This window comes from Chironomus tepperi, unplaced genomic scaffold, assembly GCF_022539635.2.
Source record: "Chironomus tepperi strain 1889 unplaced genomic scaffold, CSIRO-AGI_Ctep_v1 contig_48, whole genome shotgun sequence".
NCBI classification, from domain to species: Eukaryota; Metazoa; Arthropoda; class Insecta; order Diptera; family Chironomidae; genus Chironomus; species Chironomus tepperi.
This window is the reverse complement of record NW_027226170.1, coordinates 1,121,403-1,134,644: the sequence shown is the minus strand read 5'-3', so window position 1 is coordinate 1,134,644 and position 13,242 is coordinate 1,121,403.

Below are 13,242 nucleotides of genomic sequence, written 5' to 3'. Positions count from 1 at the left end.
ACATATTTTTGTCTACTCGGAAACGACTCCTTACGGACGTTTTGTGGCTAATTATTGTTTAACGAGGAAGAGCGCACCAGATCTCACTCAATAGGCCTACAGTTTAAAGAAGGATCAGAACCACTCTTTTGATGACATTTACTGTCTATAGCCTACAAAGGAAGACTTTGAGCAACATTTCCACTGCATAATATTCGAAAAAGAACAAGTGTAAAGTTTGTATTAGCGAATCTCTAACCCATGATCACAGGGTCGGTATTGCAATAATAAGGTACCGAAGGACTAAACTAATCCGCTCCAGAACCAATATTGAAATAGGATTTATTGAATAAAAATCAATAACTTTTAAAAAATAATATTTTTTCAATAAAAGTTAATAGAGTTTATTTCCAAAAATTTAATACTGAACTCAAAACTTGCTCAAAACCAATATAATTTAATGAAAAATTTTCATTTAAATAAAATAAAGGCATTGAATATACAATTTTCTAATAAAAAACAGTTTTATTTATTTATGATATAGAAACATTGAATAATTGTCATTTTTGCTGCACGAACAATGTATACCATACACACATCCACATGTGTGTCTTGGCAATTATTCATATCCAGTCTCATAAATATTTTCTATATTAGAAAATTCTTTGCAAATGAATGGGAAATATGACAACAAAGAAGACTCGTTCACAATAATTATTATTATTTTACCTTAGAACTATTGTGTAGCTTCATACATAACTTGATTTACATTTTAGTTGCCCAAATATATTTGTTTTATATTTGAATATGATTTAATTAAATTCATAAATATTCATTTTTCGAGAATATTCTTCTATTGTATTAAAATTTCTTATTTTATAAGGGAGGAAATGCTAAAAAGTCATTAAACAAAACGAACTTCAATCGTTTAATTCAATTAAAAGTGTTCTTATTTATTTTCATAGGTAAAATTTTGAGAGGGCTTTTAGACTTTTTCACGAAAAAGCTTATGAAATTTAAGAGTTTTTCAAAAAGGTGTGGGGGGAGATTGACCGGTTTGGAGGGACCGAGAAACTGGGTTCCATCTTTTGAATTCATCGCCAGTTTAAAGATCCGATGCTACAAAATGCATAAAGGCAAATATCACTAACTTGAGCAATAGGGGGCAACATGTGTACTGCGGCGCACTAGAGTGCCTTCAAAACAGTATGCCGGGTTCGATTTTGGTCGAAGCTTACTACCAAGGATAAGTCGAAGTGGCTCGGTGGCGGAATGGTTTAGTACTTCGGTACATAATTATTGCAACACCGATCTATCGATCATGGGTTCGAGACTTGGCATGGGAAATTTTTCACATGTCCTTTTTCGAATCATATGTAGTGGAAACGCGGCTCACAGCCTCCCTTTGAATACTACAGGCAGTAATGTCATCAAAGGAGTGGTTCTGATCCCACTATAAACTGTAGGTCTATTGAGTGCAGTGGTCTGGCGCACCCTCACTCGTTAAACAATCAGTAGCCGCGAATCGCCCTAGCGCAGCTCTGGATCTTAAAGATCTGAATAGCTAAAAGGTTTTTTTACTACCAAGGTGTCCCGCAAATAATAAATTGTTGCTCACCACTGAACTAAAGTGTGGTCGAAGTAAAGTTGGAGTATTCCACATTTTAAGCTAATCTGGTGCCAAGCTGGTATCATACACGATTATTTGAAACAGTGGGTAGATAATTTATTAGACAACTGACGAAAAAGTTTTAAAAAAATTACAAAACTGCCCAAAATGTAGGATTTGTCCAAAATGCAGACCTTAAAATGAAAAATGAATAACTGCAGCGTAGGACGGCATTTATGGGACACCCGAAAACTGTAGGTCTCCGCATCAAAAATACAGGAAATGCAGGCGTGTGACTATTAGCCGAACATTACAAATATGTAACAAAAGTGACCAAAATGTGACACAAGAGACAAAAATGTGGCAAACTTATTCACGCGGATTGCACGCCCCCTGACTTGACATATCAGAACAATGTGCCTCACAGGATATTTATGGATTAAATATTTAATAAATCAGCTAAATAGCCAATTTCAAAAATGACTGATTCATTCATCAGAAAAATAACATAACAAAACAATAAGTTCCGTTAACAACTTCCTAACGACAATCAATATTTGACTCTTTATTCAATATCATCTTACAATCAAACGTGAACAAACACATCACGTTGAATCTTCAGAAGGAATTAAAGATAAATAAAAATTTCTTATATTACGCAGTATTACGTTATAATTGAAGACGACTTTTTGGGTTCTTTTGTTCTTAAAGAACCCGAAAAAAAATCCAAAACTTTTATCTTATCCTTAAACTTTAAAATTGCTTTTTTTCTAGAATAAAATGTCGTCTTACCTCAATTAAACATACAAGAGTTATGACCATCAGTTGAAAGGGAAATTTATCCACAGACGAGACCTTTTGTGTAACATCAAATTCCCAATTGAGACTATTTGGGGCTAACATTGATTCCAAAAAAAAAAAAACACCTGTGCGACTGTCCATGAGAAAGTTAAACAGGAGTTGTGTGCATCTATTAATAAAAATGTTGTCAAACTCTCAGTCATGTCTCTATGGAATAATGAGCTGAGGGGGATGTGATTAATGAGATGATATAAGTGTGTTTAGTCTGATGACATTTTATTAATAACATTGTACTTTAGTTCCACAAATGTCTGTTGACGTCACAGACAATAGAAATTTTAACGGTAATTGTAACTGACTATTGTCAATATTTTTCGTGTGAATCGGCAGCTTGGCGTGGAACAGTATTACGGGAATGTCAATTAGATGTTAAAACAGAGAATTTGTACAAGCTTTGTGATGTTACCAGTAACTGAGTCAGATGGAAGGCCTTTTGTAATAACTTAGACTTCAAGTCGGAGCATGGTTCCAGTAAGTAAGTTCGTGTGAATTGCTTGAGATAGGCAGGTCATGTGAATAGACGTCCACTGGATGCCCCAGTATATAAAGCAACATTTGCAGACTTTGTGGATGGATGTGTTGATAAGGACGCTAGATTTCTCATTATCCGAAACTGACAGCAGTTATCGTAAGATAGAGCTATCTACAGATGTTCTCTTTACGCGGCAACGGCCCCCATGCGCCCCAGCCAAGGGAGTAAGTAAGTAACTGTAACTGACTTACATTTAAGGCTTATACAATTTCTCAATAAATTACACAAAATCAAAATAGTTGACCTTTGATGTCCGTAAAAAAAAAGAAACCAAATTAAATGTGATAAAATATTAAAAAATATTGACTTGATTTTAAATTCGAATGAGACACGCTTTTTAACGGTTTCGATGAAAAGAAGAAAAGAAATTGAAAATTTACTTCTCACTTCACAAACTGACATTAATCTTGAATTGCTTGTGCCTTTATTCCTTTCCTTATTTTTAGACTTATTTTGATAGATTATTGTAAACAATATTGTGCCAATTACATGCAATTGACACTTTGTATTCACTAGAAAATAGATTTTCTACACTACTTTTCTAGACCAAATAAATTTTAGACGCATAAATGCATGGACATTAAAGACTCATTTAAATATTGTTGACATTCTCAGATTTCTAATGTAAATAAAGAGCGCGAGACTAACAGAGAAGGAAAGATGAAAACTAGAAAAGTTTCCGCATATATAAAAAGATTTCAATGCATTTGAAGTAGTTTCTAGAAAAAATGAGCTATTTCTTGAATTTTAATGCCTTCAAATGAATTATTTTAATTTTAAGCTCATAAAGTATTAATTCTTTTAAATAAACAAGACATGTTTTGGGGTGTTATAATTAGGGGTGTCGATTATTTGGGTTTTCAGGATTTGTACAAATCCCAAATACCCAAATCCCAGGACCCCAAGTATTTGTACAAATCCCAAATCCCAATAAGAATAGGCGTATTTTCTGGGATTTTAGGCCAACGCATCCAGATGCAAGTCAAATTTTAACCATATATTGTTATTTACTATTGTAAATCTTGTTTAAAATCCTTAAAACTGCGATTTTTCACTTGAATTTTCTCAAATAGGTTATAAAACTCTCGAAAACGTGAACCTTTATCTTAATTTTTTTAATTGCAAAAAATGGCAATTTTGGCCAACATTTTCTTAAAAATTTGAAAAATCCTAGAAAGTTATAGCTTTTCACCTCAAATTTCTTTCATCAAAGTGAAAATTTATGAAAAATTGTAAGTTTTGACTGGACTTTCCTACACTAAATTGAAAAAGTCTCGTAAATGGAATTTTCACTATAAAAAATAAAAAATAAACATTAGCTTTGCAGACCTTAAGATCCATAGCTGCGCGTTTATATGCGTTTCATGGCTATCGGGAGTTTAACGAGGGAGGATTCGCCAGATCTCTCGCTCAAACCTAGACCTACAGTTTATAGTGGAATCCGAACCACTTCTTTGATGACATTACTGCCTGTAGCCTTCAAAGGGAGGCTGTGAGCCGCGTTTCCACTACATATGATTCGAAAAAGAACATGTGAAAAATTTCCCATGCCGAGTCTCGAACCCATGATCGCTAGATCGGTATTGCAATAATTATGTACCGAAGTACTAAACCATTCCGCCACCGAGCCACCTCGACTCACTATGATTTACTTAAAATTAACCAAAACAAATTTTCATATATAACAAAAATTCACTTGGATGCATTTTCAACTACGGATCGGCAAAAAAATGCCGATTTGTAGTTTTTTTGGCCAACCCTAGATTTTTCTTACCAAATATTTATGAAAATATTAATGAACAATAAAATTTTGAAGAACTAAAAAATAATAAAGATTTGTACAAGTACTTGGGTCCAAAACCCAAGTATTTGGGGTACCCCAAATCCTTACAAAATACCCCAAATCCCAAATACTTGGGATTTGTAATCGACACCCCTAGTTATCATAAGGTGTCCCCGAAAGGCACAAGTCGGTCAATCGATCCAAATTCTAACACTATATTGGTGAGATTCTGACTTGGCGCCAGATTGAATTTAAATTATGAAAGATACTCATGATTCTTGAATAGCAAAAATTTAGGAGAATTTTGGGATTTTTATTCTCAAAATCCTTTAAATATCTCTCTGATCCTAATCAGCACTAACCTTTTTGTCGAAGCGATGTTTCACCTTCTTTATCCTCCTTGAATAATTAAAAGGAAAAGACTTTGGTTTTCCTAATTAATAAATTTTCCTAATTTGTTTTTAATCGCAACTGTCGATTTTATGTCGATGTAATGGCGATGTAACGGCGATTTCCTAAATATAAAAGTATTACAAATAATTATAATAATATAAGAAATAATTAATTTAACTCACTTAAATATTTTGTGATTCTCTCACTTCAAAAAATAATAACAAAGTGAGATTTTGAATAACAGGGTAATTAACTATGAAATTTTTTGCTCAAATTTGAGCAACTAAATTTGAATTTCAAAAAGCCGTTAAAAATCTAATTTAATTCAATGTTTTAATTAAATTCAAAAAAAAATATAATGTCTCGATTAAACGATGTAATACCTAATACTTTAAGTGTAATGGTTATTAGGGTACAATTTAAGCTTACGGATGTAAAAGTAGAATTTAAGTCACAGTGCCTCTTTGCCTTTGTTAATTTTTAACACCAAATTAAACTTAAAAGTCTCTTAAATGAGTAATAATTCCATAAAAATGCTTATATTCATTCCTTAAGCATTGCTTTGCAACATACAACAGCTACACAGGCAATCATGTTATTGTCTTGTAAAAATTCATCTTTAGCGTTAGATAAACTGGCTCTGTCCAACACAGCCATTGATCATATTTGCCTTAAAGTCTCCAGCATATGTAACACATGTAATCGAAGATTCTGCCTGTATATGTATAGACAAGAATTTTCTTCTTACTGTGTAAGGTGTTGTTTGATCAGTCATATTACAAATGCCAACGCTGAAAGCATGAATATGTTAAATCTATCTTATTCTTTCTAGCAAATTCTTTTATTCTTCTTACAACAGCTCTCCCCCCTGAAACATTTATTTGAATACGCAAGAATGCTATCAAGCGAAAAAGTTTAATTTAAAACACCCTCGTACGCACTGCTAGCTGTAAATATTAATAAGCTTTTTATTTACTGTTATACACCTTCAATAATATCGTAAATAAACCTCTACGAATTATTATTGTGTTACGAGAAGTATTGGGGCATGAAAATTTTACTACTTAATGCCGTTTCAGGATTTAAGTACTTTTTCATTGAATTTATTGTATGGCTTTTCATGCGGAAGAAAAGAAACGAACGAGGAAGAAGGAAAATTCATCGAAAAACAAAAGATTGAATTTAATTTGAAAATAAACTTCATTATTGTTTGTAATTAGAAATGAAATTGAGTTATTCATCAAAAACGATGCTCATTAATTTTGAAATATTCTCTCGAAGATGAAAAATCATTGGAAATAAATACTCTGGTAAATGTTTGAATAAATAATGTTATTAAATCAACTGTACTCATACTCCATTGAAGCACTGAAGTGAATTATGATTTTTTGATAATTTTGGAATGAAATGGAAGTCTTTTATTATTTTTAGAAGATAATGAACTGGTTGTTAAGTGTAGAATGCTAGCTAAATTCCCAGGAGAGCGAGTCTCCTGAATACGCTCTTCTGATTCTATAGTTTTGCTATATGAAGAGTGTAGAGCTTGAAGTCGACTTGGGTTTTGATGTAGAAAGGAGCTCTCCCGAATAAAACAAAGCGGTTAATTGATCCAAAAAATAAAACTACCCCAAGGGCCGATGTATGTGCGGAGTATGACAGGGTTAGGCACGATATCGAAAAATCGACCACAGACTAATATTTATTTTAAATCCGACACCGTGCAAGAATCACAACGGCATAATGCCAAATTTTGGATCGATTATTAAATTTGTGTTTTTCAGGTCGGCTTAAAACTAGTCCTCAACGAAATTGGTTAATTTAATTTGATTAAATTTGAATAACATCAAGTGTATTTGAGCGACACAAATGAAGGAGGCTCTGTCATATATTTTTAAGGTTCCACTCTTTTAATAACAGCAAATTTAAGTCGCTTCATTACTTATCCTATTGTCTGTCATTTTTCAGACTTCGTCATTTGTATCACTCGACATATTAATTAAAGTCAAACTGAACTCTAAAAATTTTATTAATTGATGGACAATTTGATTTTTTAAGCTTAAATTACCATGAATCATAATGGTATGTATAAACATTTAACCCTATTAATAGAATTAAATTCATCATTTGTGATTGCACACTAAATATTTTGTGTATAGTCCTTTAATAACCATTAATATGCAAACCAATTCATTTGGTTTTTACAACAAAAAAATGTTTCCATGATGGCATTAAAAAAAAGTTAATTAATTTGAGGTTTTTACGATGTTATACCAAATATTTGCTTTGACAAACAGCATCAAGCTAGCTTACAAAATACAAATTGTTTATCAGAACAAAGCAATCAATATTTGCAAAGCAATAATGATAATAAAGAACTGTCTTTCGAAATAATCAAAACCAATTTGTCTACATCAGTGATCAGAGTTGGTGGTGAGGTAATAAACTTGGAAGGGAAACAATACAGCTGAAATGCCGACCTCAGACCATCGTAGCTCAGGCTCCAGGACAGATTAGATGAAATTTGGTTTCAGGACAGATTCTAGTCAGCTTGATCATACTTTCCAGATTTCCGGAAATTTATCTATTGTCTGTAAATACGAGCCTTAAGTTTGAGGGTGTAGGAGGGAGGGGAAGCAGAGATGAGTAGTCTAACTCGTCTAAAGAGGGGACAATTTGATTTAATACCACCTCACCCTTAATAAGTACCTACTTAGTGTTTAGTTCGAATTTAAAACCATCTTCAATTCAAATACCAACCCTGTCTATTTCTGCAATCCTTCCTTCTTGTTATTCTCCATTTGATTATGAAAATGATCTCTGCTTTCTCCTCTCCAACAATAGATTTAAATTGTTGAATCTGATTTGAATAGGAATAAGCAATCAAATTGAAAAATCGTTACGAGTCTTTTTTCTCACTAATGAAATTTAAATTATATACATTTCACGATTTGTTCGAGTAAATTCTTCAAACCTGTGAAAATATCAAAATCTAATGCATTACATAAGGCCATGTATTTTCTCACATTTGTGTAAATGAAGTTTGAAAAAAATATTTTAATTTTGATGAGTGAAAATGAGGACAATTTTGCATTTAATTAATCTACATTTGACATTCAAATTGAAAATTTATTCAGATTTGAACTTTTGTACTTTTGTTCCAAAACCTTATTGAAAATGTCGAAAATAGTCTTTCGTGTCATCTTATAAAAATGAGATCAATCAAATACATTTCATATTAAAGTCGAATAAAAAAAAATGGAAAATTCGACGAATTGTTTACGGATGTAGCCATAGTATACCGTTTCGAGATATTTCTTGGAGAATCTTCTCGTGCATGCAAATGCTACTTCCAAGAATTTCATTCAGATCAAATTAAAATAAATGTTGTTTTAAGGTAGTGATAAAATTTCACATGAGGTGATTTTGTTTTTATATACAAATTTATTGTAATTTTCTGCTGGGTACCACAATGAAAATAAATTAACAATTATTCAACTTCAAAGCCTTATGAAATAAAACCCTTTTTCTGGGTAGTTGGGTAGAATAACTCAATCATTCAACTGTCGCATACGAGTATGCAGTTGGTGTCTTTAAGAGTAAAATCCAAGAATAATCTCAAAAATTCTCTTTGGACCTAAGAAAGAAGGATTCTTCATACATAGGAGCAATGCTTAAATCTATCAACTATACTGATTATGTGAGTAGCGATTGTCGGAAGATTTCACAAGTAGACATGTAGAAACTCCTTTAAATAAGGTCTTTAAATCAGACTTTGTGCAATGCAATAAGATCAATTTGACTGTATGGACATTTGGAATTATTTACATCTAACTGTAACTATCCCTAACAGGCAATGATCATGATCACTAGTTTGTGATTGCAATCACATTACAATCACAAAGTGTTTTTTCATGATCACAGCTTGTGATCGCAATCATTATCGTATCTGATCGTGATCACTCTGAAAAAATTTTATCATCACCGTATCATAATCACTGATCATGATCACTGAACGTAATCAGAAGTCATCTGAGTACGATCACTCCAAAAATATCTGAGCATGTTCACTGATCGCGATCAATGAGCGCAATCAGATGCGACCTTATCATAATCACTACTGGAAATTTTAATTTTCAAATTATCATGATCACTGATTGTAATCAATGAGCGTGATATTTGATCATGTTCACTGATTGTAATTAGTGAGCGTAATCAGAGCATAATCACTTCCAAAACTTTTCGAAATTTTTCAAAGTCATATGACCATGTTCAATGATTGTAATCAATGAACATAATCAAATGTGTTCTGAGCATGATCACTTCAATAATATTTGAGCATGCTCACTGATTGTGGTCACTGAGCGTAGCTTGAGTGTGATCATTAACAATTAACAAAAAAAAATGTTGAAAAAAAAACTTGAGAAAATGTGAATTTTCGCAAGATTTTCATTAGGATGAAAAACGATTGAAAATACATTTTTTATATCGATTTCCCTATGCTAGGAAGAAAACCCTTCAAAAATTGATTTTCTGCCTTAATTTTCTGAAGTTAAAAAGAAAACCTTATAAAATGTAGGGTTTTGCATCTTTTTTCTCAAATTAAGATGAAAAACCTTAATAAATCCAATTTTCCGTGAATTTTCCTTCATTTGACTAAATAATGGTTTTAAGGAATCACTGATTTTAATTTGTATACATACGTATGCATAAGTATGCTTGCACATGTAAGCACATATTTCTCGAACCCTACTTTTTTCATAATCACATGATTATGTTCACTGATCATGATCAGTGAGTATGAAAAAAAAGTTAATTAAGTTAACTAATAAAACCCAAATGGTATCCGAAGTGATAAAGTAACATTACTTCCTTAAATTTGCATCATTAAAAATATAATAATTTAAATATGTCTTTTGCCATATTTTTATTATTATATATTTACAGATGGTGGCTTCAAGGAAAAACGTGAGATCTCGAAAGTTAAGCAACGCAGCAATAAGATGGGTGACCGAAAAAAAATTCTAAGTTTAAAATTTTCAAAAAAAAAAATTAATAATTCCTACTAACACACATACAAAAAAATACTTAAAAAAATTCAGCTAACACCCAAAAAAAATTGGTTAACTTAATTAATTTTTTTGTTTTTTCATGATCACTAACCCGAAGTGATCATGATCACTGATCACGCTCAGTGATCGCAATCACTGATCATGATCATGATTGCGTCTAATTACGATCAGTGAACACGAAAGTGAAAAAATTGCATGCAAGTTTGCACTTGCATACAAGTTATGATCGTAATCAGACGCAATAATGATCACGATCAGTGATCATAATCACAAAAGCGCGATCGCGTCGGTACCGTACCGTCATCAAATAATGTATGGAGTGATGATGAAAATCTATCATGATCACAACTCCGTTTCATCATCACAAATATCGTATCTGATCATGCTCATTGCCTGTTAGGGTATAGGAGCATGGATGGACTTAGAGTACAAGATGATTTTCTCCTTACTCTGTTGCTGAATCTATCACCTAGATTGTACAAATTTTGAATTCCGACATCAAACTGGCATTATGTTTTCCCTGATCTGCGCAACCTAGATAGCTTCTGGAGCTCTAAGGAATCTTTTCCCTTACGTTCAGCGAAAGAGCCAATTGGAGGAGTCATCTGAGGGATGGTCATGCACCACAATTAATTTGTACAGACTAGCGAAGTGCAAATCCTTGTCTTTTAGACTTAACACTTATAATGATTTAGAAAACAGTCTCTATTGGGAATTGAACCCACGTACTCACAAAAGAGTGATGCAGATATCCATTCTGTTTCCTAACCATTCAGCCACAGAAGTCCTTACTCTCACTTTGACAGATTCACATATATATGACTCGATGCCCCAGATTTAACATTGCGCATATCTTCCCAAATGCCACGTTCAGTGAGCAACTCAAGCATTGTGTATATAAATTAAAAATCCACGAATTACCCATCCATTTCTAAGAATTCAAGAAAATTTACATCAAGAAATACGCATAAAAATCATTAAAGTTTAAGTGCATTACTTATTATTGTTTTTCTTCCATTTCAAAGTGAATTTTCACTATCAATTGAATGAAATGTTGTTTATAACATGACAGGATACATTCGCATTCAAATATTACAGTTTCTCCTCAGAAATTTATATAAAATAAAAAAATTTGAATGAATTTGCAATGAAAAAAAAATTGAATTGATAAATTTATTTTACAATCATTCGTGTCGTATGGATCACAATCATCAACAATAATGTGTTATAATATCATGCACATCTCAATCACCCACAATTCTTGCTCTCTTTCCGTTATTTATCTCGAACAAATTTCATCTCATTTTCAATTCAATTTTTTTAAAGGTTTTCTTTTCCAATGAAATGAAATAATAACAAAATGAAGTAAGATGAAAAATAATAAATAACTTTCATTTGCTTTGCATGCGATTCAAGAGATGCATTCATGTGTTAAGAATTGCTGAAGCGCAATTTTCAAAGAAAGAATTTTGTTATTTTTTTGTGAATTATCCTAGAAATGCTGTGATTCTGGGGATCAGATGTCATCCATAATACCAAACTCAACTTCTCGCAGTGGGGCATCTTTCATCTAACCTCAATAAATGGATGAGATCTGGTATATACAAGGTGCACTGGTTTAACGTGCCGGCTTTCTTAAATTCAAGCTAGGGGTCTGAAAAGCCTTCATGGGTCTGAAGAGAGTTGAACAAGTCTAAAATTGACATATTAAAGACCTACCCCTTACTAAGGACCATCCATGACCTCCCTCAGATGACGCCTGAACATATCCCTATCGCTGTCCACAAACCTAGCAATTTCGTATTCCATATAATTTATGGAGATGATAAAAGGAAGAGAAAAAGTTTTTATTTTAATAAATGCAGTAAGACGCAAGTAAGACGTGAGAAAAAGAAAGCAGGAAACTTTCTCTTATCGTTCTTCTTCGTAACTTCTCCATGTGTGAAATTAAATTTTAGATGATCTCAATTTTATTCTCAAAATTTGTAAACAAAAGGAGAATTCTTTTTCTTTATGGATTGTTTTGCTCGAAGTTTTAAAATAAGCTATCCATGCCCGAGCAGCACAAATGAAGAAGGCTCTGCCATGGAGCTTATTTACTTCGATGGCCGTACAGATCAACTATAATCCATGTCCTCTCTCAGATGTCGTCTAAAACTGGTTCTACCGCCGGATTCCGCATGCCAATTGGCAATATCAAATACGACAGCTTCCTTTCAGGAGTTGTTCGGTCTACCACGAGCTCTCTTACCATCCACACAGTCTGACTTAAAGACATTATTTAGTGTAGCTTCAACAGGTCTTCTAATAACATGTCCAGCCCATCAGAGCCTGTTTACTTTGACTCTTCTTGTAAAATCAGCCTCTCCATATAGGTGGTACAATTCTACATTTTTTTACATTTGCCATGGACTTTATAAGCCCAAATAAGCATAAATCAAAATTTAAAAACGAATCCAACACCAATTCAGAGTCACCCCATACTGATGCCGAATGATCCGATACAAATAACCGACTAGTGCTATTTAGGTATAATAATATCGTTGCCATGAAACTACACAATACTCATCCATAAGAAATATGTCACATACTTAATACTTCTTTATAATTCAATAAGTTCTTAATCAAAAGCATAATGACATCGACAATGATCAAGTTATAAAAGTTATTCGTACACAACAAACAAGCTTTAACTTTAAATGAGGAGTATGAGTGGAGACTTAAGGGTAAAACCATTGCACCATAATATTAACACAGTCATAATGAAGACAATGTTGTTTTCATTATTATTATTTATTTATTTTTATTCCTTTTTGTTTCATGCTCATTCAAGTGAAGACATAATAAAAAAAATTCTCATCTCCCTCATTTTCTGTTCATGCTGTGTGCTATGCTTGTGGCATAATCATAAAGGCAAAACAAAAAAATAATATGAAGGAACAAAAAATTATGTTTGTATTTTAAATAGGCAAAAAAAAACATTGTTAAACATTCAATGAACATTGAGAATGGAGTA